We start from the raw sequence: 27,948 nt of genomic DNA, 5'->3' as shown, positions 1-27,948 counted from the left end.
CCCCGGCCCGGGTGGTGTTTCTCAGAATCCCGGGAAACACCTCCGGGCAGAGATGGTGATGCTGATTTCCAGGAGGGCCCTGGGCGTGGGAGAGGAAGCACAGCCACACCTGCTCTGGGTCCAGGGAACACGACCTCCTGCGTTCCCCCTCACTTCTCCACTGGTGGCTTGACTGAGCCATAAGTTCCCCCAAAGCATGTCTGCGGAGATGGTCTCCGTCCAGCCAGCACCCTGCCTGCGTATTTGGCCGTTTGTTCATGTAACAGTTACCTGTTGAGCACCTGCTGTGTGCCATGTTCTGTGCCTGGCTCTAGGGTGCAGAGCTGAACACCATAGACATGGTGCCCACTCTCAGGGAGCTTCCATTCCCACAAGGAAGATGGACAATTAAACCATCAAGAGTTATCTGAGCAAAAATGTCCAGGGGTCTTTGGGGACCTTCTCATCTAACTTGGTGCAGGGCTCTGGGCAGCCTCCCCTTCATGCCACCTTGAGGCCTTGTGGAGAGCAGAGCTGGGTAGATGCCCGGGTGAGGGGTCCAGGCCCGTCCAGAGGTAGGGGCAGGAGTGAACCCTCAGCCTGCGGTGAACTGACCGGAGAATGCATCGTGGGCGTGATGAGGAGCGTGCCCTTGACCCTCAGCACAGCCAGGTAGGTTTGAGTGGGCAGCTGGCATCTGTTTGTGCCGTGGGCAGCCTGTAAGTCTCTGCTGCGGACTCGGGCCTGGGTGCAGCCGGCGGGGGCCAGGCCAGCAGCCGCTGGCTCTTGTGGTGTCCAACCTTCCTGCCAAGAGGCCTCTTTGATTCACATTTTCCACAAGGACTGGATGTTTTGGAAATGTTGACCTGCAACTAATCAAATGTCACTTATTAAATTGCAAGTCATATCCTTTTCAATTTACAGAAAGGACAGTGGATTGATGACTTAGTTCATGGCCTGCGGGCAGGAACTGGATAGCACTTGAGACCAGAGAACAAATAGGTGCCTGATCCGTGAACCCCCAGCCCCTGTCCCCAGGTTCCCCAGGCGGTGGCAGTGTCTTCTCTGTGAGAAACTGGGTTGAGAATGAGGCTGGGGTAGCAGCCAGGCTGGAGAAGTTGTGGCAAGGCTGGAATGCCAGGTCCAGGTGGGTGAACTTGAGCATCACTTTCAAGGAGCCGAGAATCCCCTTAGAAAGGTGAGGTCAGTTCATATGGGCTGGAGAGGAGTCAGTGCCACACCGGCAACAGCATGTGACTAGGAGAGAACATGAAAGGCAGGATGTGCACAGGCAGGGAATGGGTGGGTGGGGGCTTCCTGCAGGAGGGACCCTCGAGAGAAGAGTCAGGTCAGCATCAGGCTGGGGGCAACACTCCCCATGCAGAGCCATGGGGCTCCGCGGCTTGATGAGACTGGAAGCAGGGGCAGCAGTGTGGGAAAGGGTAAGGGATGCAGCGGGGCGGGAGGTGGGCCTGGAGTGTGGACCACCCAGAGGAACCTGACGTGGGGCTTGTGTCTGCTGCATCGGGCACTGGGGAGCCATGGCAGGTTCTTGAGCAGGGATGGTTCTTAGGAAGGAGAAAGGGACCGAGTGAATGTAAAAGCTGCTTGGGGCATGGGCAGAGGGGAGCTGAGAGCCATCGGCTTGTGTTAGGATGTTTCCCAAAACAGTGCGGGACCGTTCTTCCTGATGGAAGAATGCTCCTTCTTCACACCCTCAAGGAGACTGAAAACAGATTGTGGAGGCTTACCTGAGACCGAAGCCCTACATACAAAAGTGCCTCACATTGAAGACATGTGGGCCACTGTGGGAACTAGAGCCAAGGGTTGGAGCCTCTGAAAACCCCAGAGCAGGAAATTCACAGATGGAGAATCAGAAAGCATTTGGAACACAGCATTGGGGTCCCAAGGCCACTCGTGGGCTTGAGGAACATATTGATGTACGTTGAATTTCACTAGAATAATACACTAAAGAGAATATCTGCAGTGCGCTAAGCATCTCAAATTAGGAATAACGGGAACTTGTAACTTCAGTTTCCTCATCTGTAGAATGGTCCTAAGGATAGTGCCTGCTTCCAAGGGCTGTTCTGAGGATTAAATGGATTGATGCAGATGAGACGCTTGGCATTGAACTTGGCTGGGGTAGGTTCTTCAGTTGATGGCCTGGAGAGTCCAGTTCATCCCCTCTTACCATCCTTTCCTGCTAAAAACCATGCGCATGTCTGTTCCAGCAGTTTCAGGGAGATACTAAGAAATTTGTTTCATTTTCTTGCAGGGATGCTTGGTGTAAGAGACTTCCCCCCTTGAGTCTAGAACTGGACTAGTGTCTGGACTCTTCCTTGTGTGCGGCAATGAATAGTCACAGCCCTGACTCCACCTCCTCCCAGCTGTGGGATCCCGGGCACGTCCTCCATCCCCGTGGGTCTCAGTTTCCTCATCTGTAACAATAGGCTAGTAACCCTCACTACTGCCCAGCGCCAGGCACTGTGTGAGGCAGAATGAAATAATGTGTGGATTGTCAGCAAGCACGCCATCATGGCCACCTGGCACCCAACCCCCTCCTCTTGGGGTCCCCTCAACCCCAGGACCCCAGGCAGCCCTCATGAGTTCCCAGCTCATGTTGCTTTCTTGTCCCTTTATAGCTCCTTTTGGGGGTAATAAAATCTGGGGCTCTCCATCTGCTCTTTGCTTTCCTTCCCATTTCATTTTTCTTTTTTTTTTTTTTTAACTCTACCCAGCCCAGAGAGAGCAGAAAACTCAAGCCTCTCCTCTGTCTGGGCGCCGGAAGTCCAACCTCCCTCCCCATTTCATTTTTCATACCCTGGGCTGTTTGTTCAGTCAGTCATTCGTCCATTCACTCACTCATTATGTACACGTACGGATGCTGGTGGTTGTGCTAGGCACTGGGGGTGGGGAGCAATGGTGAACGGGAGGGATATAGCTGCTCCTGTCATGGAGCCTCCATTTTCAGCAATTACATCAAGCATCCAATTAAATTTGTACTAATCAGCTGCTGTGAGACAGGAGGAACACAGGGGCTCTTCTGAGGTCAGGGGAAACCTCACAGCAGTGATGCTTGAGTGGCTTTCTGAAAGATGCTTCGGGATCACTCGGGGAGGCCCGGGTGGAGGGGTCAGCATGGGCCCGGGCCCTGCAGGGAGGGAACATTGTCCAGGTGCAGGTGGCCGCGGGGCAGAGCCCCGCAGACCCCGGATGGGAGGGCTCAGCCGGGCCAGGCCGCTAGGGCCTCACAGGGCACAGCTGGGGGGGTGACCTTTATCCTAGAGAAGTCTTTGCCCCTTGAAGCTTTCTAAGCAGGTCTTTGTGAACGGCTCACGTCAGAGTCTCCTTCAGTGTCCAGGTGAGGGTGGTGACGCGCTACGGCCTTTCATCACACGCTAGAGGAGCCACTCACGACTTGCCCTTGGCGCGACCAGAGTCCTTGTGTTGATACAGAAGAAAGTCACAGAGGGCAGGACTGTGTATCCCGGAAGCATGGGGTGGGGCCCAGGAGCCTTTGTCGAATCACCGCCTGTCACGGTGGTGATGCTGGTGGTGTCAAGGCAGCTCAGAGGAACCCAGGGAAAACCTAGTGTGTGCCCAGCAGGTCCAAGTTCATACTCTCAGCTGACCTTCTGAGTGCCCTGTGGACCAGGGGAGGAGTGCCCTGTTGTCCAAAGAAAGCAAAGAGGGTTGGGCGCTGGTGAGGGATCTGCCCAGGATCCCGAGGCTCCTACGTGCCAGGTTTGGGGCAAGGTCCGTACTTCCTGCCTGTAGGTAACACCTGGGAGAGCACGTCTGTTTCCGAAGCACTTTGGACGGCAGCTCCCGGTCAGGAGGTCCTGGCGCCAGGAGAACCTCCCTGAGATTGTGACTTCTTGAGTCTCACATCGCCTGCTCATGCCACCTAGCCCAGGCCCTGTTCATCACTTCCCTCAGGCCCGGGGACAGCGGGTGACCTTATTAGGGACGGCTCTGCTCCCATGCATATCCCCTCTCTGTGTCTCCCCCCGCCCCACCCCACCCCCCCCAACCTCCAGTTTATCTTTCAGGCCTTGGGTTGAGGCAGGGCTGTTCCCTGTAAATACCAGTGCCCTTACATGCGCATTTTTCCTCTATGATTTTTCCTGTTTTGATGAAACACTGCTCTTGGCTGTGCAGGTTCCCAAGAGGGAACTGGGGCCCTGACCCGGCCAGCCAGTCATTCAGGAACTTTGCTCCCAGGCCCAGCCCCACACCCAGCCCGCATTCCGCCGGGGCCAGAATCTTAACCTCCCTGCACTGTGTGAATGGGCCGTCCCTCCCCACTCCCAGTCCCCAGATTCCCATGGCCACCTCCTTATCGCCTTTCCCAGCTGACTGAAAAAGGCTGCATTCCAGCCCCCAATTAGCCTTGCCCTCTCTGCCTTTCTTCCCGACTGAGGGGTGGGCAAGTGTACTAGGGTTCATGGTCGAGCCCCCTGCATCCATCAGGGCCTGACTCACATACAGGCCACCTGTGGGGAAAGGGTCAGGTGGTGCCTTAGCCCGGTCACTCACTCGTGTGTTCAGCAGATGCACTAATTGTTCACTCGTGTGTTCAGCAGACACACTAATTGTCTACCGTGTGCCAGGCGTTGTTCTAGACCCTGGGCACAGAACGCGTGGAAATAAACGAGTGTCGCAGAGGTGACGGTGCCACCTGCCCGCATGGTGAGGCCCAGCAGCTCTCCTTGGCTCCACTTTGCAGGTGCGCACGGAGGTGTGGAGCACTGGGGCAGGTTTCCAGGGGCTCCTGGCCGCCTCTCTGCCACCTCTGGGGGGAGTCATGTTAAAAGCCCCTTGGGTGGGGCCCCTGGAGCCTGATACAGCCCTGACACCTCTTCTGACCAAGTGCGGGCGAGACTCCAGCCCTCATGCCCTGCCTCGGTCAGGTGTCCTTGGGCAGGACAGCCTGCCCAGCTGGACATGGTGGCCTCGCCAAGACCACAGCACAGCCAGTAGGTGGTGGTTCCTGGACGTGGGAGCCTGATTCCTCTTACCCCAAAGCCAGTCCTTTGGGGTTCTTTACTGTTTGTTGGCTGTTCCCGCGGTGTTTCTGCCTTTCGGCAGTGCTGTGCCTCAGGCCTTGTCTTCCTCCCCCAGCTCTGCCGGAGGTGCTGTTCACAGTGTTTGTCCTGAGTAATTACAAGTTTTCAATCTTACCTTTGACGCACATTTACCCACCCCATTCTCCTACATGTTTGTTCATTACTTATTCATTCTTTCAACAAACAGCGTTTATTCAGGACCAGGCCCCTGCATGCCAGGGAGGGGAGAGACAGGTGAAGCGGACTCGTCCCTGTCCTCAGAGTGAGGACGAGGACAGGGTCCCCCTGCTGTGTGCGGCAGTGGGGCTGGTACTCTGAACGGGGGGCAGGCCGACCTACCTGGCCCTTCATGCTGGTGACGGGCAGAGCTAACCCTGAACAGCGGTCTCAGGGCACCTGCATGGCCTTCTTGCATCTCTTAACTGATTTCATCACGACTGTTGCTGTGAAGTGGTACAGGGTCTGTTATTATGAACGCTGTACGTTTCAGGAGCTAGGCCTTCCCTGGTGGTCTAGTGGTTAAGAGTCCGTGCTCTCAGTGCAGAGGGTATGGGTTCTATCCTTGGTCAGGGTGCTAAGATCCTGCATGCTGCATAGCAAGGTCATAAAACCATAATAATAACAAATAAAATGAAACCCACCTGATTCTTAAAATACATCGGGAGCTAGCTAACTTACCCAGGGACACCTGGCTAGTGGCAGAGGCGGGATTGAACCCAGGCTTCCTGGCTCCCCAGTCTGGGCCCTAACTGTGCCAAGCTGCATGACTGTGAACTTGTTACAGAAAGAAATGGGAACAAGAGTGTGCAAATTGCAGAACTGCAAAAGAAGCAGACTGCCCCGAGGCTCGTGTGGCAGAATCGAGACCAGCTTGGGTGGGAGCTGGTGCCTCGTGTGCGTCCAGGGCTCAGGTCCTTCCAGACCGAGAGACCCAGAGTGATCTTGAGTGAGCACGGAGCCAGGGTGTCGGCCGCACCCGTGTGTCTCACTGAGCACAAAAACATACTCCAGAGCCAGACCCTGAGTTCCACAGTGTTTGGAGCCCTGCCTGAGGGCCTGGGCCGGTCCTGTGTGGAGGAGGAAGGGCCTGGCCGGGGCAGACGGAGGCCGGGCCAGCCTCAGCCGGAACCTGGTGCTGTCGCTGACCGCTGGGGTCACTCGGGGTAAGATGGGGTCCGCCCTTCTGGGCGCTCAGTGTGCCGCTGCACAGCCACTGCTGAGGACAGTAGAGACCTTCCCCCGCCTGCCGGGGCCTGCGAGACCCGCCCTCCCCCGTCACCGTCGAGCTCATCCTGCACCATCCCTGCTCCCCATGCCCCAGCCGTGCGGGCACTGATGCTGGGTGAGCAGCTCGACCACGCTTCCCCCTTATCCTGCCACTTGGAGGCCCTTCCTGGTCTCGGCATGGCCGACTCGTCCTCTCCCTGCAGGTCTCTCCTCAGAGGTCCCGCCCTGACCACTCAGCCTTGCGGTGTCCCCATGATCCTCCCCACGTCACCGTGTGTGCTCCTGTGTACACTTAGCACACTTCAAAACAGCCATGTCTCTGTTTTGTCCATCCCGTCCACGAGAACACCAGTTCCTCAGTTCATGGGCCTTGCCTGTCTTGTTCACTCTCCTTTCTCAAACACCATCAGTGGTACCTGGCACTTGTGGACACTAAATGTTTGTTAGCTAGACGAATGAGCCTCAGTTTCCTCATCTGTAAAATGGGAAGGCGCTTGCAGCTCTGATAAAGGTGGTGTAAAGATTAGAGTGTGTTTAGGTTAAGGTGCCTCATGCAGACCTCGCGCTTAGAGTAGGTACTCAGGATTGGTAAACAAAGCATGTGCTATGACCCAGGAGTGAATGAATGTCCATCCTAGTTTAGACTCCATGGATGCTGCATAGCTAGGTTTTTTTTGACAATACCAGGCCAACCTGGTGCTCACCAGCTCTGAAAATCGAGGTGAAGGGTGAGGCAGAAGCAGGTGAAGGAAGGAAAGAGAAACCATGGAAAGAAAGAAGGCCTGGGTTGTGGACTGTTTTCCAGTGGAAACGTAGAAAGAGATGATTTCTCTCAAGGCCAGCTTTGCCTCCTGGAAAGTTTGTAAATTTCTGCCAAGATATATATAATATATATATATTTTAAGACCACAAGAAAAGAGGGAAGGCACAGGTAATTTCAATTAATAAATCTGGAAATGACAGAATTTAAAAGTCACCATTAAAACCCCACAGTAATAATTGTTTCAGTTAAAGTCTGCTAATGGATGCTAAAATTAGTGGGTGAAAGTTTAAGTAGAGACAAAATACTTTTATAGTCTCAGAGTATCTCCCCCCAGATATTTAGTAATTACAAAGTAGGAAGTAGTAATGGCCGGGAGAATCCTGCAGACCTCATCTTAGCCGAGTGATCGAGGCTGACAACGGAAGGGAGAATCTTGCAGACCTCATCTTAGCCGAGTGATCAAGGCTGACAACGGCCGGGAGAATCTTGCAGACCTCATCTTAGCCGGGTGATCGAGGCTGACAACGGCCGGGAGAATCCTGCAGACCTCATCTTAGCCGAGTGATCGAGGCTGGCAGCACAAGTGATGAGACATACAGCCTCACGTGCCCAGTGTGGAGCTCTCAGGAGGGGACAGCCCTGTGGGATTCGTCCCCGAGATGCACAGCCTGGCTTGGATCACCGGAAGACGTCAGGCAGTCCTGGTTTGACAGGGATTCTACAGAGTAAGTGGCAAACCCTCTTCAAAAGCGTCACAGTCATGACAGACAAGCAGAGACTGGAGACTAGGGAGGATCCTGGATTGGGTCCTTGACAGAAAAACAAGGACATTAGGGGAAAAACTGGTAAAATCCCAGGTAAGTTTGTCTTTTCCTTAATGGCATTGTACCAGGGTTCATCTCCTGGTTTCAAGAACTCTTCTGTGGTTTTCTCTGGTTCTGTACGATGTACCACGAGGGGACACTGCTGAAGACCGTGTGGGAACTTTCCCTACTGTCTGTGTGCTTCTGTTAAGACTCAGATCTCAAAAAGTTTAGAAGGGTGACTCTAGTTAAAGGGGGAGAGTAAGAAGTATGGCAGGACAAATCTAATGGAGACTTTGTTACATGCTCAGGTGCTCAGTCGTGGTTTGTCTCTTTGCAACCCCAAGGACTGTAGCCCGCCAGGCTCCTCTGTCCATGGGATTTTTCAGGCTACAGTGCTGGAGTGGGTTGCCATTTCCCACTCCAGGGAATCTTCCCCACCCAGGAATCAAACTTGTGTCTCTCCCATCTCCTGCACTGGCAGGCAGGTTCTTTACCTCTGTGCCACCCGGGAAGCCCAGAGACTTCGTTATTGCCGTGCAAAATGAGTGTGTATTTGCAGAAAGGCCTGGTGATGGTGACCTGAGTTCTAAGGCACAGAGGTAGAAACCATTCTATTGAAAAAATCCTGGGTCCATGAAGAGTTCTCCACAGCTGGTTGGCTGGCTGGCCTTGACTTTGCTCTTCCTTAAGGGTCTCTGATTCTTCTCTCCTGAGCTCTGTCACCCCTTACTCAGCAGAGGGTGTGTCCTTTAGTGACGCCCATTGATGTCAGGCTGTAGAAAGCCACGGTAGGACTCCACAGATTTCAGAAGTTTATAGCAGTTTTATTAAATTTATACCATTCCCGGGCCATTTTGACACCTTTTGCCATATCTACCTCTACCCATACTGTTATAAACTTTCTATTTTATTTATGTGGACTTACTTTAAAGATTTAAACAGATGAGTTAAAAACAAAAGGTAAGACCAACATCATCTGCTGTGAATGCGAAGTATCCATAAAATTCAAAGACGTGAATTTCAAAGAAAATTCGGCTATTGCTGGTGGAAAGTTCAAAGCCTGAAACCTGCTCTTGGATTTATTAAAAAGTGAGATTATGCGGTGTTAAAAAGATCCACGGACCCAAAGTGAGACTCTCTCCTAGTCTCGTTCAGGAGATTGGTGGAGAAGCGGAGTGCGGGGAGCTCCCTCACCGGGTGGTTTGCTGCCCTGTCTCGGTTCCGCCTAAAACCATCTCACTCGGGACTACAGACACTCCCCTGGAGCCACCTCGCTCTTCCTGAAGGGCAGACACCCGGCTGAGCTGGCCACACCGTCAGGGTGTGCAGCCATGAGACCTCTTTCTTCCAGCCCCAGGGATTCAGGTCTGAGCATGAGTGCTCACGTCTGAAGCTACCTGCTCTGACCAGCTGTCCCTCATCTGCCCTCAGAGTCAGAGCATGTTGGCTTTAAAAAAAGCAAACATCTGACTTTCTTGGAGATACTAGAATTATTCTCATATTACATTATTGTTCCTATTTGATTCCAAGAACCAAGCTTTGTCACGTTGAGGTGGTACCTGCTGTGTCACAGAGCTGTGTGGAGTTCAGTGGAACAGGGCTCTTAATCACTTTTGACATCTACCCTATGTAAGAAATACAGTTTATAAGGACTTCCCTGGCATTCCAGTGGTTAAGACTGACGAGGGGACGAGGGTTCAATCCCTGGTTGGAGAACTGAGATCCCACATGTTGCAAGGCATTGCCAAGAAAAAGAAAGGCATTCTGTATCGCAGCCCAGTGGACAACATGAGTGATTCCTTTATACAGGCAGTGCAGAAGGATGCCTTTTACTTTATTTTGTGTGCATGCTCAGTCACTTCAGTCCTGTCCAATTCTGCGATGGTATGGACTGTAGCCCTCCAGGCTCAAGGCTCCAGCCCTCCAATTTTTAAATATTGTAGCATTTTTTAAAAATTGTATTTGTTTATTTGGCTGCACCAGATCCTTATTAGTTTTGGCATGTGGGGTCTAGTTCCCTGGCCAGGAATCGAACCCAGGCCCCCTGCATTGGGAGTGTGGAGTCTTAGCCACTGGGCCACCAGAGAAGTCCCATGTAATATTTTTTAAAATGCTGGTCATAGCCCACTAAGTTGATTTCTCAGCTCCCTGTAAGAGTTGCTCAGTCGTGTCTGACTTTGCAACCCCATGGACTGCAGGCCAGAATACTGGAGTGGGTAGCTGTTCCCTTCTCCAGGGGATCTTCCCAGCCCAGGGATTGAAGCCAGGTCTCCCACATTGCAGGCAGATTCTTCACCAGCTGAGCCACAAGGGAAGCCTAAGAATACTGGAGTGGGTAGCCTGTCCCTTCTCCAGCGTATCTTCCCAGCCCAGGAGTTGAACTGGGGTCTCCTGCATTGCAGGCGGATTCTTTACCAACTGAACTATCAGGAAAGCCCGAAAAAGTGAAAATGAAAGTTGCTCAGTTGTGTCCGACTCTTTGCGACCCCATGGACTGCAGGCCAGAATACTGGAGTGGGTAGCCTTTCCTTTCTCCCTGGGATCTTCCCAACCCAGGGATCAAACCCAGGTCTCCTACATTGCAGGTGGATTCTTTATCAGCTGAGCCACCAGGGAAGCCCCTCAATTCCCTAGTCAGTCTCAACTTGGAGTTGGTAAAACATTGCTCTGGAGGGCGAAAGCATGACCCATAGTAACAGGCCCCATTTTTTTTGAGTGCCTGGTATGTGCCCAGAACAGTGCTGAGCACTATCTCATTTAATCCTGACCACGTTTGCTCATCAGATCACTGAGTCTCAGGCGCGTCACTCAGCCCAGCTCACACAGCGAGTAAGGGCAGAATCAGGATTCCCACCTGGTTGCCCACGTCCTTTGGGCTTGGGAACACTTCCCCTGTGTATCTGCCTTTTGTACCTTTTTCAGATGGTCCGCAGAGGAGGTATGGGTGGATGTGTAAATGACGGAATCAAACATCAAGTTGGTACGGAAAGAAACTCAAAAAGAATCTCTTTAATTTTTACGTTAAGCCCATGTGGGGGCTCAATGGCCAATTATTTGATGTTCTTTCTTCTTAACTTTTAACTTCTTAGCTTTTTGATTACTTTTTAAATTGAAGTATAGCTCACCGTAAAGCGTATAGCTCAATGGCTTTTTATGTACATGTGCCCACCCCCAGATCCAGACGTAAAACATTGCCCGCTCCCGAGAGGGCTCTGTCACGTCCCATCCTGGTCAAGACCCCAACCAAAAGGGGACCCTTCTCCTGGCTTCCCTCGCCATGGGTTAGTTTTGTCCATCCTTCAAGGTCACAGGTGTGTGGGTGCCGGCCTTCTTTCTTTCAGTCTGTGGGGTTCATGCGTGTTGTGTGCGTCAGTCATTCACTTTTGTGTTGTAGCATCTGATTTCTTTTTTGGTACCTGTAAGCTTTTTTTAGAACTTTTCATACACTATATTGGGCACATCAAATAGCATAGAGACTCTACCTATCTCCCATTTCCATCTTTGACGCACCCTCTCCACCCCACCGCTATCCCAGGATAACTACTCTCCCAGATGTGGTATTGATCCTTCCTGCATGGCTTGGCAAAGCTTTACTGTTTGTGTATGAAGATTCTTAATGGGTCTTTCATTTACGCGTGTGCGCATGTGCTCACATACTTTTTTTCTTTTTTGCATTGCTGAGCCCAGATAAAAAATATTTTAAAAATGTTCCAAGTCCTTCTGGAATTCAGAACCTCAGCTCTGTGCTATTGAGGTCAAGAGAGCCTGGGCACGGTCCAGAAGGAAAGGCCAGGCAGGGAGAGGTAAGCAGAGGGCAGAGTGGGGATGGGAGCCTGGGGCAGGAGAAGAGGGGGGTGGGCACTCCCCGCCGTGTGAAGCAGCTGCAACCTTGGGGCCTGGGACCCTCCCTTCTGTCTCATTCTGGACCCATAGGGACCTCACTGTGCCCCTCTTTCTTTTTCAAAAAAATGTTTGGCCAGACCCCACGGCACGTGGGACCTAGTTCCCCCACCATGACTGAACCCATGTCCCCTTCATTGGAAGGTGGAGTTGTCCGCAGGGAAGTCCCACTGTGCTCTTCTTTCTGACCTGATTTCCTGGGTCCGCAGGGAAGTCCCACTGTGGGGAAGGGAAGTCCCACTGTGTTCTTCTTTCTGACCTGATTTCCTGGGTCCAGCGGTCCCATCTCTGCTGAGACCGCCCTCCCAGGGATTTGGTGAGGAGAGGATGAGATTCTCCTTTGGGAAGAAGAAAAGGCTTGTGGTCTTCTCTACCTTGCGCCCTGATGCCTGGTAGTAATAGGTGCAATGGTGAGCACTCACTCATGGGGCTAGGCGCTGTGCTAAATTAGCACTTTCCATGTGTTAACATGTGGACCGCCTCAGAGCCACGCAGGGAGGGGGGCATTGCTTGACAAACTGGGAAACTGAGGCACGAGGGGGTGGGGCAAATTCCCAAGGCCACTCCCAGCAAGTGGAGAATGTGGACTCACAGAGAAAGGCCAGCCCCTCTGGGACTGTGCACCCCGCAGCCTCGGCTCTTCTACGGTGGGGAGGCCTTTTCCTGGTACTCATCTCCTCTGTGACTACACATTTGTTACAGACCTCTGCTTGACTGGCTTCAGGCAGGCAGGGGCTCCCTTTGTTTGGTTCACACTGGGTCTTGAGGTCCTAGCTCAGCCTCCAGCACAGAGTAGATGCTGCTGACAGCTGCAGAATGGATGCTGAGTGAATGAATGAATGGGAAGCCGTGCAGGAACAGAGCTGGGGAACTGTGAGGTGGATTCTGCACATGCCAGTCTTGCCTCTGGGCTTTGGGGAATCTGAGAGCCAGGGGTCTGGGTGCAGCTCCACGGTGCCCGAGCAGCACCACCTTGACCTTCCTCATTTGGAACATGGGGCTGGTGACAGTCCCTCCCTCCCAGGGTCACCGACACCGCACGGTTAGGTGTGCGGCATCACAGGCCATTCTGGGTGCATGTCGGGCAGCTAGGTCTCCCAGGCAGGTGGGTCCTGGGTAGACAAAAGATCAGGGTGATTTCATGGGAGAGGAGTCCTGGCGCAGGCCCTGCAGTCGCATGGAACTTGCATGCACATGTGAGCTGTTTGATGGGTGCTGTCCTGTAACTGACCCTGTGTCCCCCGTCCTGCCCCTCAGAAAGTACAGGAACACTGCCTGGCTTTGGCCACTGCCTCTGAATTTCAGCCCTCTGCTGTCATTCGCTACCAAGAAGACAGCCAGCCAGCGAGGCTGCATAGGACTTACCACCCCCATTCCTGGCTGACGTCTGCTCCGTCCTGGCTGGGCAGGACAGCAGTTGCCTCTCCCCACAGGCACCCTGCTTTGAAGTCGCTCCTTCTGGTCCTAGTACTAACCAGCAGGCTTGCATCTCCATCCTCTAATACACCACTCTTTGCCTTGTCTGCGTCAGGAGCTCAGCCAGGCTGTTAACAGAAAATGCGGGATCTCTCCCTCATAGCATTGAACTCACCTTTTGTGATTGCCTATCGGGTGCTAAGGGCTCTTTCTGCATTCCAGTTAGTGGTCCCATTTGTTTCTCAACATCACACTAGAGTCAGGGTGTAATCCACAGGAGTTCAGAGAGGTCCGGCTAGTTGCTTAAACAGAGTCAGCATTAGAATGCCAGCTGGTGTGAGACAGAAGCCAGGGTTGTCTCCACTCGCCTTCGAGCAACCCGTGCCCCCCCACCCCGCCATGCTGCTCTGCAGAGAGAAGGCAAGAGTAAGCCCACGAGGGGCAGTGACAGCCGCACCATCGTGGTGGTTTCATCAGTGATGAAAATTGCAGCTGACGTCTGTCATCTGCCTTGTGCTTGCTCCCTGCTGTGAACTGTCTTCAGTGCCTTACATGTCCTTCCGCTTACAGTCCTTAATCCCATGAGGTCGTCAGTAATTTTATTCCCATTTTGCAGATGAAAAACACTGAAAGCTCAGGGGAAATTTTGTCCAAAGGCACACAGCTAATGAATGAGGCAGTAGAGCCCCTGGCTTTGCGGACCCACACCTCAGGGGTTGAAAAACCAGGAATGCTGTGGTTTACCCAGACACTGGATTATTATTCAGCACTAGAAAGAAATGATCCACCAAGCCATGAAAGGACATAGATGCTGCTGCTGCTGCTGCTGCTAAGTCGCTTCAGTCGTGTCTGACTCTGTGCGACCCCACAGATGGCAGCCCACCAGGCTCCCCCATCCCTGGGATTCTCCAGGCAAGAACAACGGAGTGGGTTGCCATTTCCTTCTCCAGTGCATGAAAGTGAAAAGTGAAAGTGAAGTCGCTCAGTCGTGTCTGACTCTTAGCAACCTCATGGACTGCAGCCTACCATCCATCCATGGGATTTTCCAGGCAAGAGTACTGGAGTGGGGTGCCATTGCCTTCTCCGGGACAGAGATGGGGGAAACTTAAATGCATATTGCTCAGCGAAAGAAGCCAATCTGAAAAGGTTATATACCTATGTAATCCAACTGTATGACATTCCGGAAAAGGCAAGAGTGTAGAAAAAAGAAAAAGGCAACAGTGGTTGCCTGAGGTGGTGGGGAGAGGGAGGGATTCTGTTATTCAGGCAAAGTAAGAGGATTTGTATAGTAAGCAGAACTTCTCTGCATGATACTGTGATGGCGCATGTATGTCATTTTCCATTTGTCAAAATCCATAGAGTGTTCAATGCCAAGAGTGAACCCTAATGCAGACTGTGGACTCTGGGTGATAATGGCGTGTCAATGCAGGTACCTGCATTGTAACCAATGCCCCACTCTGTGGGAGAGGTTGATAATGGGAGAGGCTCTATAGGTGTGGAAGCAGGGGACATGTGGACAAAATCTCTGTGCCTGCTGCTCCATTTTCCTGCGAACCTAAACCTGCTCTAAGCAGTGGTCTAGTTTTTAAAAAAGTAAACAGATACACAATGCACATGATGTTTGAGCCGCTGCCAGCCTGACCTCCAGGCCGTGTTCTTCCAACCGCCCTCAGCAGTGATGTGAGTGGGGTGGGTTGTAGAGTGTGGGGGCATCCCTGGGTTACCTGTGAGATGGCAGGCATGCCAAGGGACTGTGCCTGGGGATGGACTGATCCTCCCACTTGGGGAGGAGGAAGGAGGAGGTGAGGGAGGTGATAACCACATTCTTTGGTCTTCATTCCCTGGGACAGTGTGTGCTCAGGGAGGCTGGCCTTGCCCCTGCCAGGGCATTGCAAAACTCAAGTTCAGTTGAATCAGTGTCCTTTGGAAAAGTACATTCTGCTCAGGAGCCAAGTAAAACTGAAGGTCTTGCAGCCAGCACACTGGAGTCGAGCGCTGTGACTCACGCTGAGTGGGAGGGAGGCGGGCCGAACTCAAGGCAGGCCTCGGCTCCCAGGTGGGCCCAGGCTCGCTCTGGTGCCAGGCCTCTCTGCCAGCTCAAGGCCCTCAGCTGGGGCAGTGTGCGTGCTCTGGGGAGCATCGTCATGTGGCTTCGTCAGGGCTCAGACCCCCTTGCTGGTTAGAAAGGGTCCCGACAGAGCTATGGAGAAAATGAATCACTGTTAAAATCAGATTTTCTTATTAGCTTACATTATTGACTTAGAGATGACTCCTCTCTAAGGTAAGCCTTTGGTAGATGTAGGGGCACCCTGGTGTCATGGGAAGAGCCCCAGATAGGATTCGCAGGTAGTTCTCATTTGTGACATTAGGGAATTCAGTGTTGCTTCCTGAACCTGCGTTTTTCTAACGTTAAAATGGTCTGAACTAAATCACTTTGTTGAATACCCAGGAAGCTTGTCACCAGTGCCCCCAGTTCCTCGGCCTTGGCAGACATTGCGAATCCATCCCAGCACACACGCACCACATCCAGTCCCAGCTGTTGCATCTGGGCAGCCACTAGAATCGATGCCTGAGAAGCCCTGGTTTGGCCACGCAGGGACTCGTGGTCTCAGTGTCCTAGCTCTAAGCGTCCAACTCTTGCTGCCCTCTTGCTATCTTTTCATTCCTGCTGTGTATTCTGTAACAAAAATACTTCAAGATTGAAGGCCAAGTTCACCAACAGTCCCCGGGCTGAATCTGAGCCATAGGAATGTTTTCTTTGATGTGCATATTATTTTATTTAAAAAACAAAAAGCAAATTAAAAAAACCCTGGAAATCCCAGTTGCCATCATTTTTATTGTATTTATTTTTATTTTGGAGTTAGCTAGGTCTTCACTGCTGCACGGCTTTTTCCTGGTTGCAGAGGGCAGGATCTGCCCTGTAGTTGCGGTACAGAGGCTTCCCACTGCCGTGGCTTCTCTGTGGACATGGGCTCTGGAGCGCGTGAGCGTCAGTACTGGGCACATGGGCTTAGTTGTGCCATAGCATATGGAGGCTTCCTGGACCAGGAAGAGAACCTGTGCCTCCTGCACTGGCCGGTGGATTCTCTACCACTGATCCCCACCATCATGTTCAAATTGGTAATTTCATGTAAGACCCCAGATTTCTTTCTGGTTTCCTCTGATCTGGCTGCCCTTCTTCTGGCCACAGGCCGAGCTAGGAGGCTTTCTCCCCTCTTTAGGTGGGCTGTGGATCCTCTGGTTGCCACAGGCTCCACCGGCCCACCTCTCTCATCCAGTACCTGTCCAGCCTTGGTGGGCGTTTTCCACTGGGGAACATATAATGCCTCGTTGCCCCTCCTTGGGCGCTGTGAGCAACTCGGGGATCAGTGTCTGGGCCCATTTGGGATGCTTGCTGTTTCCTGGATCATTTTCAAAGGGAAGAGTGTTCTCTCTCCGTGAATAATCACCCCCTGGTGAAGTGGTTTTAAATTTTTATTTTCCCATGTGGGCTTTTCTGAAAACGAGGGCTCAGCTAAGCTGTGTGCTGGTGAGGGAAGTGCAGGTGGAGGCAGATGGGGGAAATGGGGAGTAGGGAGGAGGCCCCCTGCCCGCCCACTGCCAGTCACGCACCCCACTGCCTCCCGTAGGTCTCCTCTGTGATGTCTCATTGCTGGGGGCTGGTTAGGAAGCCACGAGGTTCTCTGAGGAGAGTCGCCTGCACATTTCAGGTGAGCTCTTGGCCCAGAAAGACCACCAGGCTTATGTGACTCAGTGGATCTCTTATTGCTTAAAAATTATGCTCCCCACTCACGTGCCGGTACTGAGGCCCCCACAGTGTGTAAGACCAGCTCCTGCCCTTGAAGAGTTCGTATCTGTGAAAATAAGACGACACCAGTGTATTTTTTTAATGGATATGATGCTGCACTATAAAGGACAGATAGAGGGAAAACAAGTGATAATAAAGTAACACAGGTTTGGTTTCTTACTGTTTTTGTATTCCCTAGTTGTATTTTTTAGATTCCGCACGTTGAATGACAGTAGGCACTGTCTCCTTCTCTAGCTGACTTATTTCCGTTAGTGTGGTACCTCAGGTCCATCCCTGTTGTCGCAAATGGCAAACCTTCATACTTTGTCATGACTGAGTTGTAGTCCTTTGTATGTATATATCCCGTAAAGAATCCGCCTGGAACGCGGGAGACCTGGGTTCGATCCCTGGGTTCGATCCCTGGGTTGGGAAGATCCCCTGGAGAAGGGAACTGCTACCCACTCCAGTATTCTGGCCTGGAGAATTCCATGGACAAAGGAGCCTGGCAGGCTACGGTCCACGGGGTCACAAAGAGTCGGACATGGCTGAGCTTCTTTCACTTCACTTCACTTCGTGTGTGTGTGTGTGTGTGTGTGTGTATATCTATATATCCTTGGATAAATGGATATATACATATATAAGTGTGTGTATATATATATCCTTTATCCATTCACCTGTGGGTGGAAGACACCAACAATAGTAATGAGACAGAGTTAGCTGTGTTGTTCATTCATGATTGCACACACATGATGTGCCACACATGTATGACACACACCTGTATATTGTGTGCCAAATGATGAGAGAGCAGCTCAGGGGCCGTGGCCAGCCTGATGCTGATTGGAGATGGCTTCTCAGAGGAAAGGGTGTGTGAGCTCAGTTTTAAAGAACTACCTGGGGCCTCTGACTTCATCTTCCATTCCAGCTGTATCTGCCTCCTTGCCATTTGGGAAACCTGCCAGATATGTTCCCTGCCTCAGGGACTTTGCACTTACCATCCCTTCAGCCTGGAGCTCTCACCCCTGGACAGCCAGATGGCTGCTGTCCCACTTGAATGAGATATCTGTGTGCATGTCACCTTGTCAGATGAGCCTTCTCTTACACCCACCTAAAGCAGCACCCACACGACATTCTGTCTCCCTAGCATGGCTTATTTTTCTGCATGGCACTGGCATATATGAGTTCGTTATTGTTTGTGTCCCCTGGGATGTGAGCTAAGTGAAGGCAGAGAGCTTTATGTCTTGACCACTGTTGTACTCCTAACACCAAGAACAGTGCTCTGTCCACAGTGGGCACTCGGCAATGGAGCGGAGTTGAGCTGGCAGAGAGAGATGCTGCAGATGAGAGCACAGTCTGTAGAAGGGACAGAGCTGGGCAGCAGGAGCCTTTCTGAAACCAAGAGTGGGGTCATGGGGTGAGGGGCCGATAATAGAGAGGCAGGGGTGGCGAGCCCACAACAAGTCTTGTGAAGACCCTGACTGCCATTATCTTCCTGCTTGTAACCTGTTTATTATGGAATAACTGACAAGTACCAGGATATGCCCAAGGGACCCTAAGCAAGCTCTCCCCCAGGCAAACAGGGGAATACTTTGATCTCTTTCCTGCGTCTTTTTGCCTGGGACTGTCTGAACATCCCACCTTTTCACTTGTGAGCCAGACCTCTTTCCCTAAAGCACACAGCCACTCCCAAGCTTGGCGCCGTAACTTCATGTTTGGACAGACGGAGACACAGACCTCGGCCTTGCCACTTGCTGAGTGCGTGACCTCGGGCATCCAGAGCCGTGACCCTTGGCCAGAGCTGTCACTCTGTCTGGGGCTTCTCTCTCCTCGCTGCCCTGGCCTCGTGTCCGCTCGTCTTCTTGCACTCAGGGACCCAGCCCAAAACTCAGCCTCTCGACCCAGTCTTTTCTGAGCCTCAGTTCCTTTTCCTGTGAAAGTGGGGACGAACCTCATTTTGAGACATTGAATGGTTTTGAGGCTGCGTTGGGGAGATGTGAGCTAAGAGACTGGCTCATGGGAAGTGCTCAGTGCATGCTCTTTCCCCTCCCATGACACCAGCTTTTTCTGTGATACTTCCTTGCCTGCGAATCTCTTCAAACCTTAATCCTGTCCTAGGCTTCTACCCCAGGACCAGCCAGAACTCAGCCTTCACTTCCCCAGTAGCTGAACTGTTGTCCAAAAGGAGGTCTCATGGCTGAGTGATTCTGAATCCCCCGAGCAGGTGGAGGTCAAAGGGCATTTGGGGTCCCTTGAAGGGGGCCCCTTCCACAGGTGTCTTCAATGTTTTCTTCCTTTTAAATCTCTGTAGAAGGCTGTGCCCTGGCGGGGAGCCATGGCCATGAGAATCTAATCCCCGAATAGCTCCTGCTGCTCAGCATTTAAAGGCCGTCTGTATTTTTATCCGATGATGGGTCACTTCTAAAAAACTCCGCTCAGGTCCTGCCCCTCTAAGAATACATTTCCATTTATAGCGTCTGCGCTCAGGATGTTGTCGTGTCCTGGTGTGGAGCCGCCGGCTGCGTCCTGTTTCCAGTGATCTGGAAACACGTTGGGGGCCGTAGCTGTTTCCCCCAGCCCTGGCCCTCGTTCCATGGCCTGGACGCATGGGAAGCTGACTCCCAGCCAAGCCCTGGCTGCCTGACGGCCTCGGGCCCGACATCAGGCCTTTCCTGTTGCTGGGGGAGCGTGGGCTCCTCGGGCTGTTGCTGGGCGGGGGAGGTCAGGGGGGTGAGGGACCCCTGTCCTGCTGTGCTCTGCTGGGGCCTCAGTGGCACTTCCCTGCAGTCTGTAGCTCCTCGGCACCCTTCCTCCTTCCCTCGCTCACCAAGTGCCCCCAGCCTGCTGTTGGCGCCAGGCTGTGCACAGATGGCCAAGGCCCCCAGCAGCTAGTATGGAGCTATGGGGAGGCCACAGAGGGTCAGTATACAGCCTCCAACCCTGACCCTGCTTCCTGCTGGCTGTGTGAGCTTCAGCCAGTGGCTAAGCCTCTCTGAGTATCAGTTTCTACATTGGTTGATGGTACCTTGTGGGTGAGGGGGGAGGGGTTCAGTGGGATAAAGTAGGTCAAGGGTCTCAAGTAGTGCTTGGCCCACAGGGTAGGACCGGGAAATGCCAGTCCCTTTGCCTGTCCCTCTGTTGACCCGTGGTAATTCAGATGGGTACAAGCAGAATGTCTTAGGAAATACATTTGAAGTTGGAAATAAACATACGACTTAGACGTTAGCAGTCCTTGCACACCAAATGTCTCTTAAACTGCAGTTTTTTTGGCCATGCGACTCCTTGCCCTCCCCACCCCTGTGCTGGTTTAGTCCATTCTGCAGCAGAGCCCTGGAATCTGCACATTTAACCATCCTCCTAGCGGGTTCTGAGGCAGTTCCATGGACCAGACTGAGAAACACTGCCTCCTTCATCCATTGCAAAGCACTTCTGTAGACCTACCGTGTGCTGGGTGCTTCTCTGGGCCCTGGGCATATGCTCCTGTTAGTGATGGGAGTGGAGCAGTGAGCAGATACACATAACACAAGGTGGTGATTGCAAGTGTGGTGAAGAAACAGGCAGCAGAGTAAGGAGTGTGCGGAGTGCTGTGTTTTATATAGTGGCAGGCAGGCTCCTGTTAGTGATGGAGTGGAGCAGTGAGCAGATACACATAACACAAGGTGGTGATTGCAAGTGTGGTAAAGAAACAGGCAGCAGAGTAAGGAGTGTGCGGAGTGCTGTGTTTTATTTGGTCGCCGGGACAGGTCTTTGAGGAGGTGACATTTGAATATAGACCTAGAAGAAGTGAAGGAGCAAGACAGGAAAAGATCTGAGGGAAAAACATCCCAGATACAAGAACTCAAGGGCAAAGGGTCTGAGATGAAAGCCCACTTGCCTGACTGTTCAAGGAACACAACACTACTGTGTTAGGATTTAGAGCTAATGCTGCTAAACATAAATTATAAGACCGGTGCCCCCTCCTTGCTGTGTGTGAGTGTTATCCTCCCCCAATGAGCCTGGATCCAGGAGACAGGTAAGGGCATTGCCTAGCACAGTGAGGCCTCCGTCTTTTTGCTGATAGACCATCTTAAATACTCTGAGAATTCCTGGATGGTCGTCTTCCTCGTCAGTTGACTTGACTTTATTGCTCATCGTGGTGGCCCAGAACAGCACAGCTTACCACTTCTCAGATGTTTGGGAACCCGGAATACACAGGCTGTGTTCTTTTCTGATTCTTTGGAAAGAATCAGGGATCCTTATGTATGACACAAGATGTTAGACGTCTTGAAACGCATCCTTCGCGTGTTTCATTGTGAGTGTCTGCAGATGTGCGTGTTTGGGCTCCATGACCCCTAAGGGAAGTTCCTTCTACCTTTTTTCAGATCGTAAGAGCAGGTTTTGTGTGAGGAGCTGCTGATTTCTGTTCTGTTTTGTTCCACGTCGAGTGTAAGAGGCAGGTGTGATGCCTCTGGGAACGGGGAAGCTCCTTGGGCGTTACCATGTGAGCGCCACAAGGATGGGGCCACTTCTGTCTTGTTGACTTTCTCCTGTCTCTCTTGAGCTTGGCACAGTAAATTAAGTCATAAGTTGAGGGTGGGAATTAAAAGAGAGGGGGCCTGAACACAGATGCTGGGGGTATACCTGGATATCGGGCAGGAGAAGGAAAAGGAACAGACAGAGAAGATGCTGAAGTGAGGATGCCATGGTGCTTCAGGCTGCCAAGAGAAGGGCGTGATCAGAGAGGGCAAGGGCAGTCAGCTGGATTGGTGCAGAGGCAGCACTGAGCGGAGCCAGTGGCATCTGGCCCGTCGTGACTCTTGGGTGATCTTAGCTACGGCAGGAAGAGAGAGTGGGTGAGGGGGGCAGGCTGCTACAGGATAAGGATCAGATGGAAGGTGAAATGTGAGGTTATTCTAGGCGAGCCATTGAGAATGTACAGCATCGCACTGAGAGAGAGGTACAGAATAATGGGTTTTCTTTTTTTTTTTTAAATACTAAGATCGGTTATTGGGTTCAGGTGATGGTAGCTGATCTGTCTGTTATGAAATTTAGGTAATAAATCCCTAAATCCAACATCTCATCAGAGGATGCACAGTGATGGTTTTTCCAATTCTATTAGTTCCTCCACATTGTTCTTTGAATTTATTCTATAAAATAGGACTTTGTCCTCATCAGCTATTTGGTTTCCTAGAAATACATTGTGTATACCAAACAAAAAAAAACCCAGAATACATGCTTTGCCATTATTTACCAATTTTCAGAATAATGACTTGTGTCTTCAAAGGTATCTAAAGAGGCTTTTTGTTTGTTTGTTTTTTGAAGTATTTTTATGAACTCATAGATTGCTTACTGTATTTGATGTGTTTCAGTCATGGCTATCATGAAAAAATTTTTTCTATTAATAGTTTTACTGAGGTATAATTGACATACAATAAACTTCACTTACGTAAAGTGTACAGTTTGAGCAAATTGATATATGCATACACCTGTGAGATGGACTCATACCACAATTGGTTTCATTGAGAACCATCCATATTGTTGCTTGTGTCAATGTTATTGCTTTTTGCTGCTGATAATATCCCATTGTGTGGATGTGCCATCTATCCATTTGCCTGTTGATAGATATTTGGGTTGTTTCCAGTTTGTGACTATTACAAATTAAGCTTCTATGAATATTCATATACATGTCTTTGGGAATATACTTCCGTTTCTCTTGGGTAAATGCCTGGAATTTACCCAGGCATTTAGGAGTGGGATGGCTGGATCATATGGTAAGTATATATTTAACATTTTCAGAAACTGCCAAACTCTACTCCCTAATGGTTGTACTGTGCATTTCACCGGCAGTGTCAGAGAGTTCCAGTTGCTCCGTGTCCTCACCAACACTTGGTGTGACCAGTCTTTACAGTTTCAGCCATTCTGATAGGTATAGGCTGGTGTCTCTGTGGTTTTAATTGATATTTCCCCGGTAACTCTGATACTAGCATCGTTTCGTTTGGTTATTCACCATCAGTGAATCTCTGGTGAAATGCCTCTTTAAATGTTCAAATTTTTGCCCATAGTTTTAATGGGTTGTTTGTTTTCTTATTCCTGCGTTTTGAGTTCTTTATTTTGAATATAAATCCTTTCACAGATATGTGATTCACACATATTTTTCCTATGAGCTTATCTTTTCATTCTTTTAACAATGCCTTTTGAAGCGTGGAGGTTTTTCATCTTGATGAGGCCTTATTTACATTTTTTTTCTTTTATAGATCATGCTTTTGGCGTCTTATCTAAAGTCTTCGCCTAACCTAAGAGTGCTAAGATTTTCTCCCATGTTTTCTTTGTAACGTTTATAGTAAGTCTTGAAGTCAGAGTCAACTTTGTTCTTTTTCATCATTGTTTTGCCTCTTGTAAGTCCGGTGATTTCTGTATGAATCTTAGAATCAATTTGCCAAATTCTACAAAAATGCCTGCTGGGATTTTGTTCTTGGAATTGAGTTGATTCCATATCAATTTGGGCAGAAATGCCGTCTTAACAATATTGAGTCTTCTGACCCTTTAACACAGTATATTACGCTATTTATTTACATCTTTAATTTTCTCAACAGTATTTCATTGTGTTCATTCAGTATGTGGGTCTTGCACTTCTTTTGTCATATTTATCCCAAATATTTAATATATTTTATGCATCTCCTAAGAATAATAGAAGCAACCATTTTTTGTTAGCTTTTGGTTACAGCTTCTGTTGTTTCTTTTTAAAGATAATAAGCAAGGATGTCAGTTTATTTTTATCACCAGCCTCCACTTTATGGATGGTTTGTAGTTTATGAACTGGTCCCACTGGACGGACATTTGAACGGTCTCCAGTTGTTTGCTGTGACAGACGGTGTAATGGTGAACCTGTGCCTATGTAATTTTATATTTTCACCTGGAATTTACTGAATGCCATTAATGGGCCGAGCCCTGCATGACCCACAGGAGATTCAAGAACAAATCTGACTGTCCCAGCTCAGCAGGAGCAGAAGACCCTGCAGCCACCTTGGAGCTGTGTCAAGAATGCTTATGCCCTCAGAGCCCAGGAAGATGGGTTGGGGGGATGTTGGCGCCTTGAGAGGTGCCTTCTGGAAGCTCAGCTGTCAGATTTATCCCTCTTTCTCTTTGGCTAGGGCCTGGTGGTCAGAGAGGATATTCTGAGACAGGAGACATCGCAGGTGGAGGCAGTTGGCGCTAGGACGCCACCCTGCAGATAGGTAACCTCCACGTGGGCACTGAGATTGAGGGAGAGAGCCACAGTGGGCGGGCTGTGGATCTGTGTGTGTTTTAGTACTGCATACACAGAGCATCATCACCCAGCCATCCCGCACACACAGGCCTCTACCCCTCCTGTTCCCAGCCTGTTGCAGCCAGGCATGGGTTGCAGTGGACAGAGCAGAGGTCTTGGAGCCAGGCTGCAGCAGTTTGAATCCTGGCCCGGAATCTGGGGCCAGGAGAACGGGGAGAATGCTGGTGTCCACTGACCAGGGCTGTACAAAGGACGTGAGCTAATGCAGGCACAAGCCAAGGCCAGGTGCACAGCGAACGTCACAACGGGGACGGTGGCAGCGTCGGTGTGACGGCTCTTGCTATTGTTATTCCCCGCTAAGCTCCTCCAGTGGGGCTGGAGAGGCAGACTTTTTCCCCTTCATTTTGCCAGAGGGAGGTGTGGTGTGTGAGCTCAGAGTGGTATATAGTTTGAATGTCAAGGACAGGATCTGCGGACTGGCAGTCAGAGTGGTGAGAATGATTCTAGATGTCATTAGAACCAATGCTCGCACAGTTCTCTCCCACCATGCTCAGCTCTGCTGTGTCCACGTACCTCTGTATGCCCTTCAGCACACACATGGGGCACGCACATGCCAGTGGTTCTCAGTAAGGTGGAGGAGATGACTAAGTGAACCAATAAGCAGTTTTCACCCAGCTCCCTGAGCCTCACTGAGGGCTCTGATGAGCTGGTGGGCAAGGGTGAGCAGCCAAAGAACCCACTAAAAGCCTTGCTGCCTATTTTTGGGACTAGTGACCCACCACTTCCAATGACTTGCTCCTAAGTGGCATCTAATTTCATTAGGCCATGGAAACAGTGACATCACGAGCGCCTGCCTGGTGACCGCCCACACATGGCGAACCACAGGGCACTCTGAGATTCGTCTTCAGGAACAGGGGAGAAGTCAGGTCCCAAGCAGCAAAAGTTAAAATAGCAAGAGCTGAGGCATTCTGCTATGAAAAGAAATTACAGAAGAAATCCATTAGTCAGAGATTTCCAGTGGCTGTTTCCTTGCTTGGGAGCAGGAGAAGACTGATGCCTGTTTATTCTGGGTGAGGTTATACAGCCGTCCCTCACTCTGTAGGCTGGAGGTGGCCTGCACAGTGAATTTCCTGTTAAGTAAACCCTGTATCCTCATCGACTTCTAGTTCTGATGTTGATGTGTGTTTTATTCCAAAGAATTTGTTTGATCCTAAAGTGTAATGAAGTTGGAGGCGTGGGTCCAACAACTTTTGTTTTTGTCTTTTTGATTCACTTCATTGTTGTTCAGTTGCTAAGTCGTGTCCAACTCTTTGTAACCCCATGGGCTGTGGCATGCCAGGCTCCTCCGTCCCCCACTGTCTCCTGGAGTTTGCTTAAATTCATGTCCATTGAGTCGGTGATGCTGTCTAACCATCTCATCCTCTGTCGTCCCCTTCTCCTCCTGCCCGCAATCTTTCCCAGCACCAGGGTCCTTTCCAGTGAGTTGGCTCTTTGCCTCAGGTGGCCAAAGGATTGGAGCTTCAGCTTCAGCAACAGTCCTTCCAGTGAATCAGGATTGATTTCCTTTAGGATGGACTGGTTTGATCTTCTTGGCATCCACAGGATTCTTAAGAGTCTTCTCCACTTACTCTTACTGCACGTTTATAAGAAGTCACAAATCTAGGTGGACTTTATTTTTTCCCTGTGGTTTCCTTTGTCCAGTTCTCTCCAAGTGTGCTTTCCCAGACACAGGGTAAAAAAGGACAGGGAAAGACTACTTAGTCCAGATTCCTGGTCTCCATGGAGGTGATCAAGGCCATGGCCATGACACCCAGCCGGAGCAGAGGCAACCGGAGGCGTCTCTGTGGAGAGAACCCAGGCCCAGTGGGAAATGAGCTTCCCACTGCCTGTTGCTCTGCCTACAAAAGGGTTTCTCAGCTTCAGCACCATGGACACTGGGGGACTGTATCCTTTGTTGTGGGCTTCCCAGGTGTGCTAGGGGTAAATAACCCACCTGCCATTGCAGGAGACATAAGAGACATAGGTTTGATCCCTGGGTCGAGAAGATCCCCTGGAGGAGGGCATGGCAACCCACTCCAGTATTCTTGCCTGGAGAATCTCATGCAGAGGAGCCTGGTGGGCTCCAGTCCATGGGGTCGCAAAGAGTCAGACACGACTGAAGCGACTTAGCGCTTAGGCATGCACATCCTTTGCTGTAGGGGGCCCCCTGTGCGTTGTAGGGCTGTAGGATGCATTAGCAATCCTGAGTTCTCCCCGCTGGGTACCACCCACTCCCCAGGGTGACAACCAAAAATATCTCCAGACATTGCTAAATGTCCCCTGGGGGGCCAAAAGTGCACCCAAAATTGACTGGTTGAAAGTCACTAGCATATGACATTTCAAGAGCATGAGATAACAAGGATTTCACAAGCTTTTTATTAGCTTCTTTTTGTTTTAAATACTCTTGAGTTTAATTATACTTTAAATTGGGCAAGTCACTCCTTTTTGGAACTTCTGCTTTCTCTCCTGTAAAATGAATGGGTTGGACACAATGATCTCAGCACACCCTCTAGACCCCACAGCGGAGTGTGATGAAGCCATAGGGTTCCTGTGTTCGGGTCCTGTCCCAGCAGGTGACAGATCTAGTCTACCTGGCTCCAGGCACTGCTCCCATTCTCCTGGCACCTAAGCTTACTCGTTCTTAAGTCCAGTTGATTATTTTCTTGCTTTCATTTAAGCCCATTTTGCCTGATTTGTAAGTGAAATTTTCCAAATACAGTCCAAGGAACCCCTGAGGATGTATCCCCACCATCCATTTCATCTTAATCTTATTTGGAGGGCCAGCCAGTGTACCTTATCTTTGTGTAGACTCATCCATTGACTCATTCATTCAGGTTATTCCCCAAGGGCCTGCATTGGGCAGAGCTGAGCAGCAAGAGGCCCTGGTTTTTTCCTGGAGTTGGGGGAGAGTGGGGAAAGAGCATTTTTTTTTGTTGTTTTTTTTGATAAACATCAAGAATCCATCCTTGGGCTTTCTCCATTTAAGATTAAGCAATTCTAGTTCTTTAATCTTTCTTCCTAAGAAATATTTTCTACCCAAATGGTCCTAGTTATCCCCACATCATTGAGAAAAGCAGCAACAATGTAAATTAGGCCTGGATTCAGATCCGTGGCGTGACACTTTATAGACGTGAGAGCTTGGCCAAATCAGCGGCCTGTGACTCTCATCTGTAAAATGGGCTAACAATCCCCAGCTCACAAGTGGGCTGAGGGAGTTAGATGAGAACATGCCAGTCCAGGGCCCAGCACGAGCCCAGCCCACACGAGGTGGGCACTAAGCATCTCTTCCCCTCTGCCCCTTTTTCTTTACTCTTTACTCTACATTCTCTTAACAGTGGGTGGCCACAGCTAATCACATCACCGCATTGCCCCAGAGGGGGACTGACTAGTGTGAGCCAGAGAGGACAGCTCACTTCCTGATCTGTCACATGCCTGGGTTCTCACCAGCCTCCCAGTGGCCCATTTTCTTAGTGGCATTCACTGCTGACTCACTTGGCTTGTGGTCAGCTCTGAACCCAGGGTCTTTTTCAGCTCTCTCTTTACCCTGCCACCACTCCCCAGCCTGGGATTTGTGGCGTGGGAATGGAATCATTATCAAAGAACATTCTGTTTAGTTGGCCCTTCTCAGGGAGCCAGTAGCATTGCTAGACCGACAGTTTCACCAGGGCAGGGGCCACATCGACTTTGACCACTTTCATTTTCTACCAACTAGAGCGCTGCTG

At 50.8% G+C, this 27,948-nt stretch overlaps 1 protein-coding gene and 1 long non-coding RNA gene across 3 annotated transcripts in view; both read left to right on the top strand.

Moving 5' to 3' along the window:
• Positions 1-27,948, top strand: part of ERGIC1 (endoplasmic reticulum-golgi intermediate compartment 1) — a 113,175-nt gene that overhangs the window by 20,934 nt on the left and 64,293 nt on the right. Inside the window, exon 1 of one of the 2 annotated variants that reach the window (XM_086362193.1) lies at positions 11,573-11,647. The exons of the other annotated variant lie outside the window; for it this stretch is intronic. The gene's annotated coding sequence lies outside the window, so the exon portion shown is untranslated. Of the gene's footprint in view, positions 1-11,572; positions 11,648-27,948 lie in introns of those variants that run through there. 2 annotated transcript variants of the gene reach the window in all.
• Positions 6-2,661, top strand: LOC147350584 (uncharacterized). Its single transcript, XR_015148991.1, has 2 exons — positions 6-651; positions 2,255-2,661. It is a non-coding gene; the product is annotated as an uncharacterized LOC147350584 (long non-coding RNA).

This window comes from Bos grunniens, chromosome 20, assembly GCF_055505025.1.
Source record: "Bos grunniens cultivar Pamir isolate PY7600 chromosome 20, Bosgru_T2T1.0, whole genome shotgun sequence".
NCBI lineage: Eukaryota > Metazoa > Chordata > Mammalia > Artiodactyla > Bovidae > Bos > Bos grunniens.
Note: the sequence above shows the minus strand (reverse complement) of the source record. Positions and strands in the feature narration are given on the sequence as shown.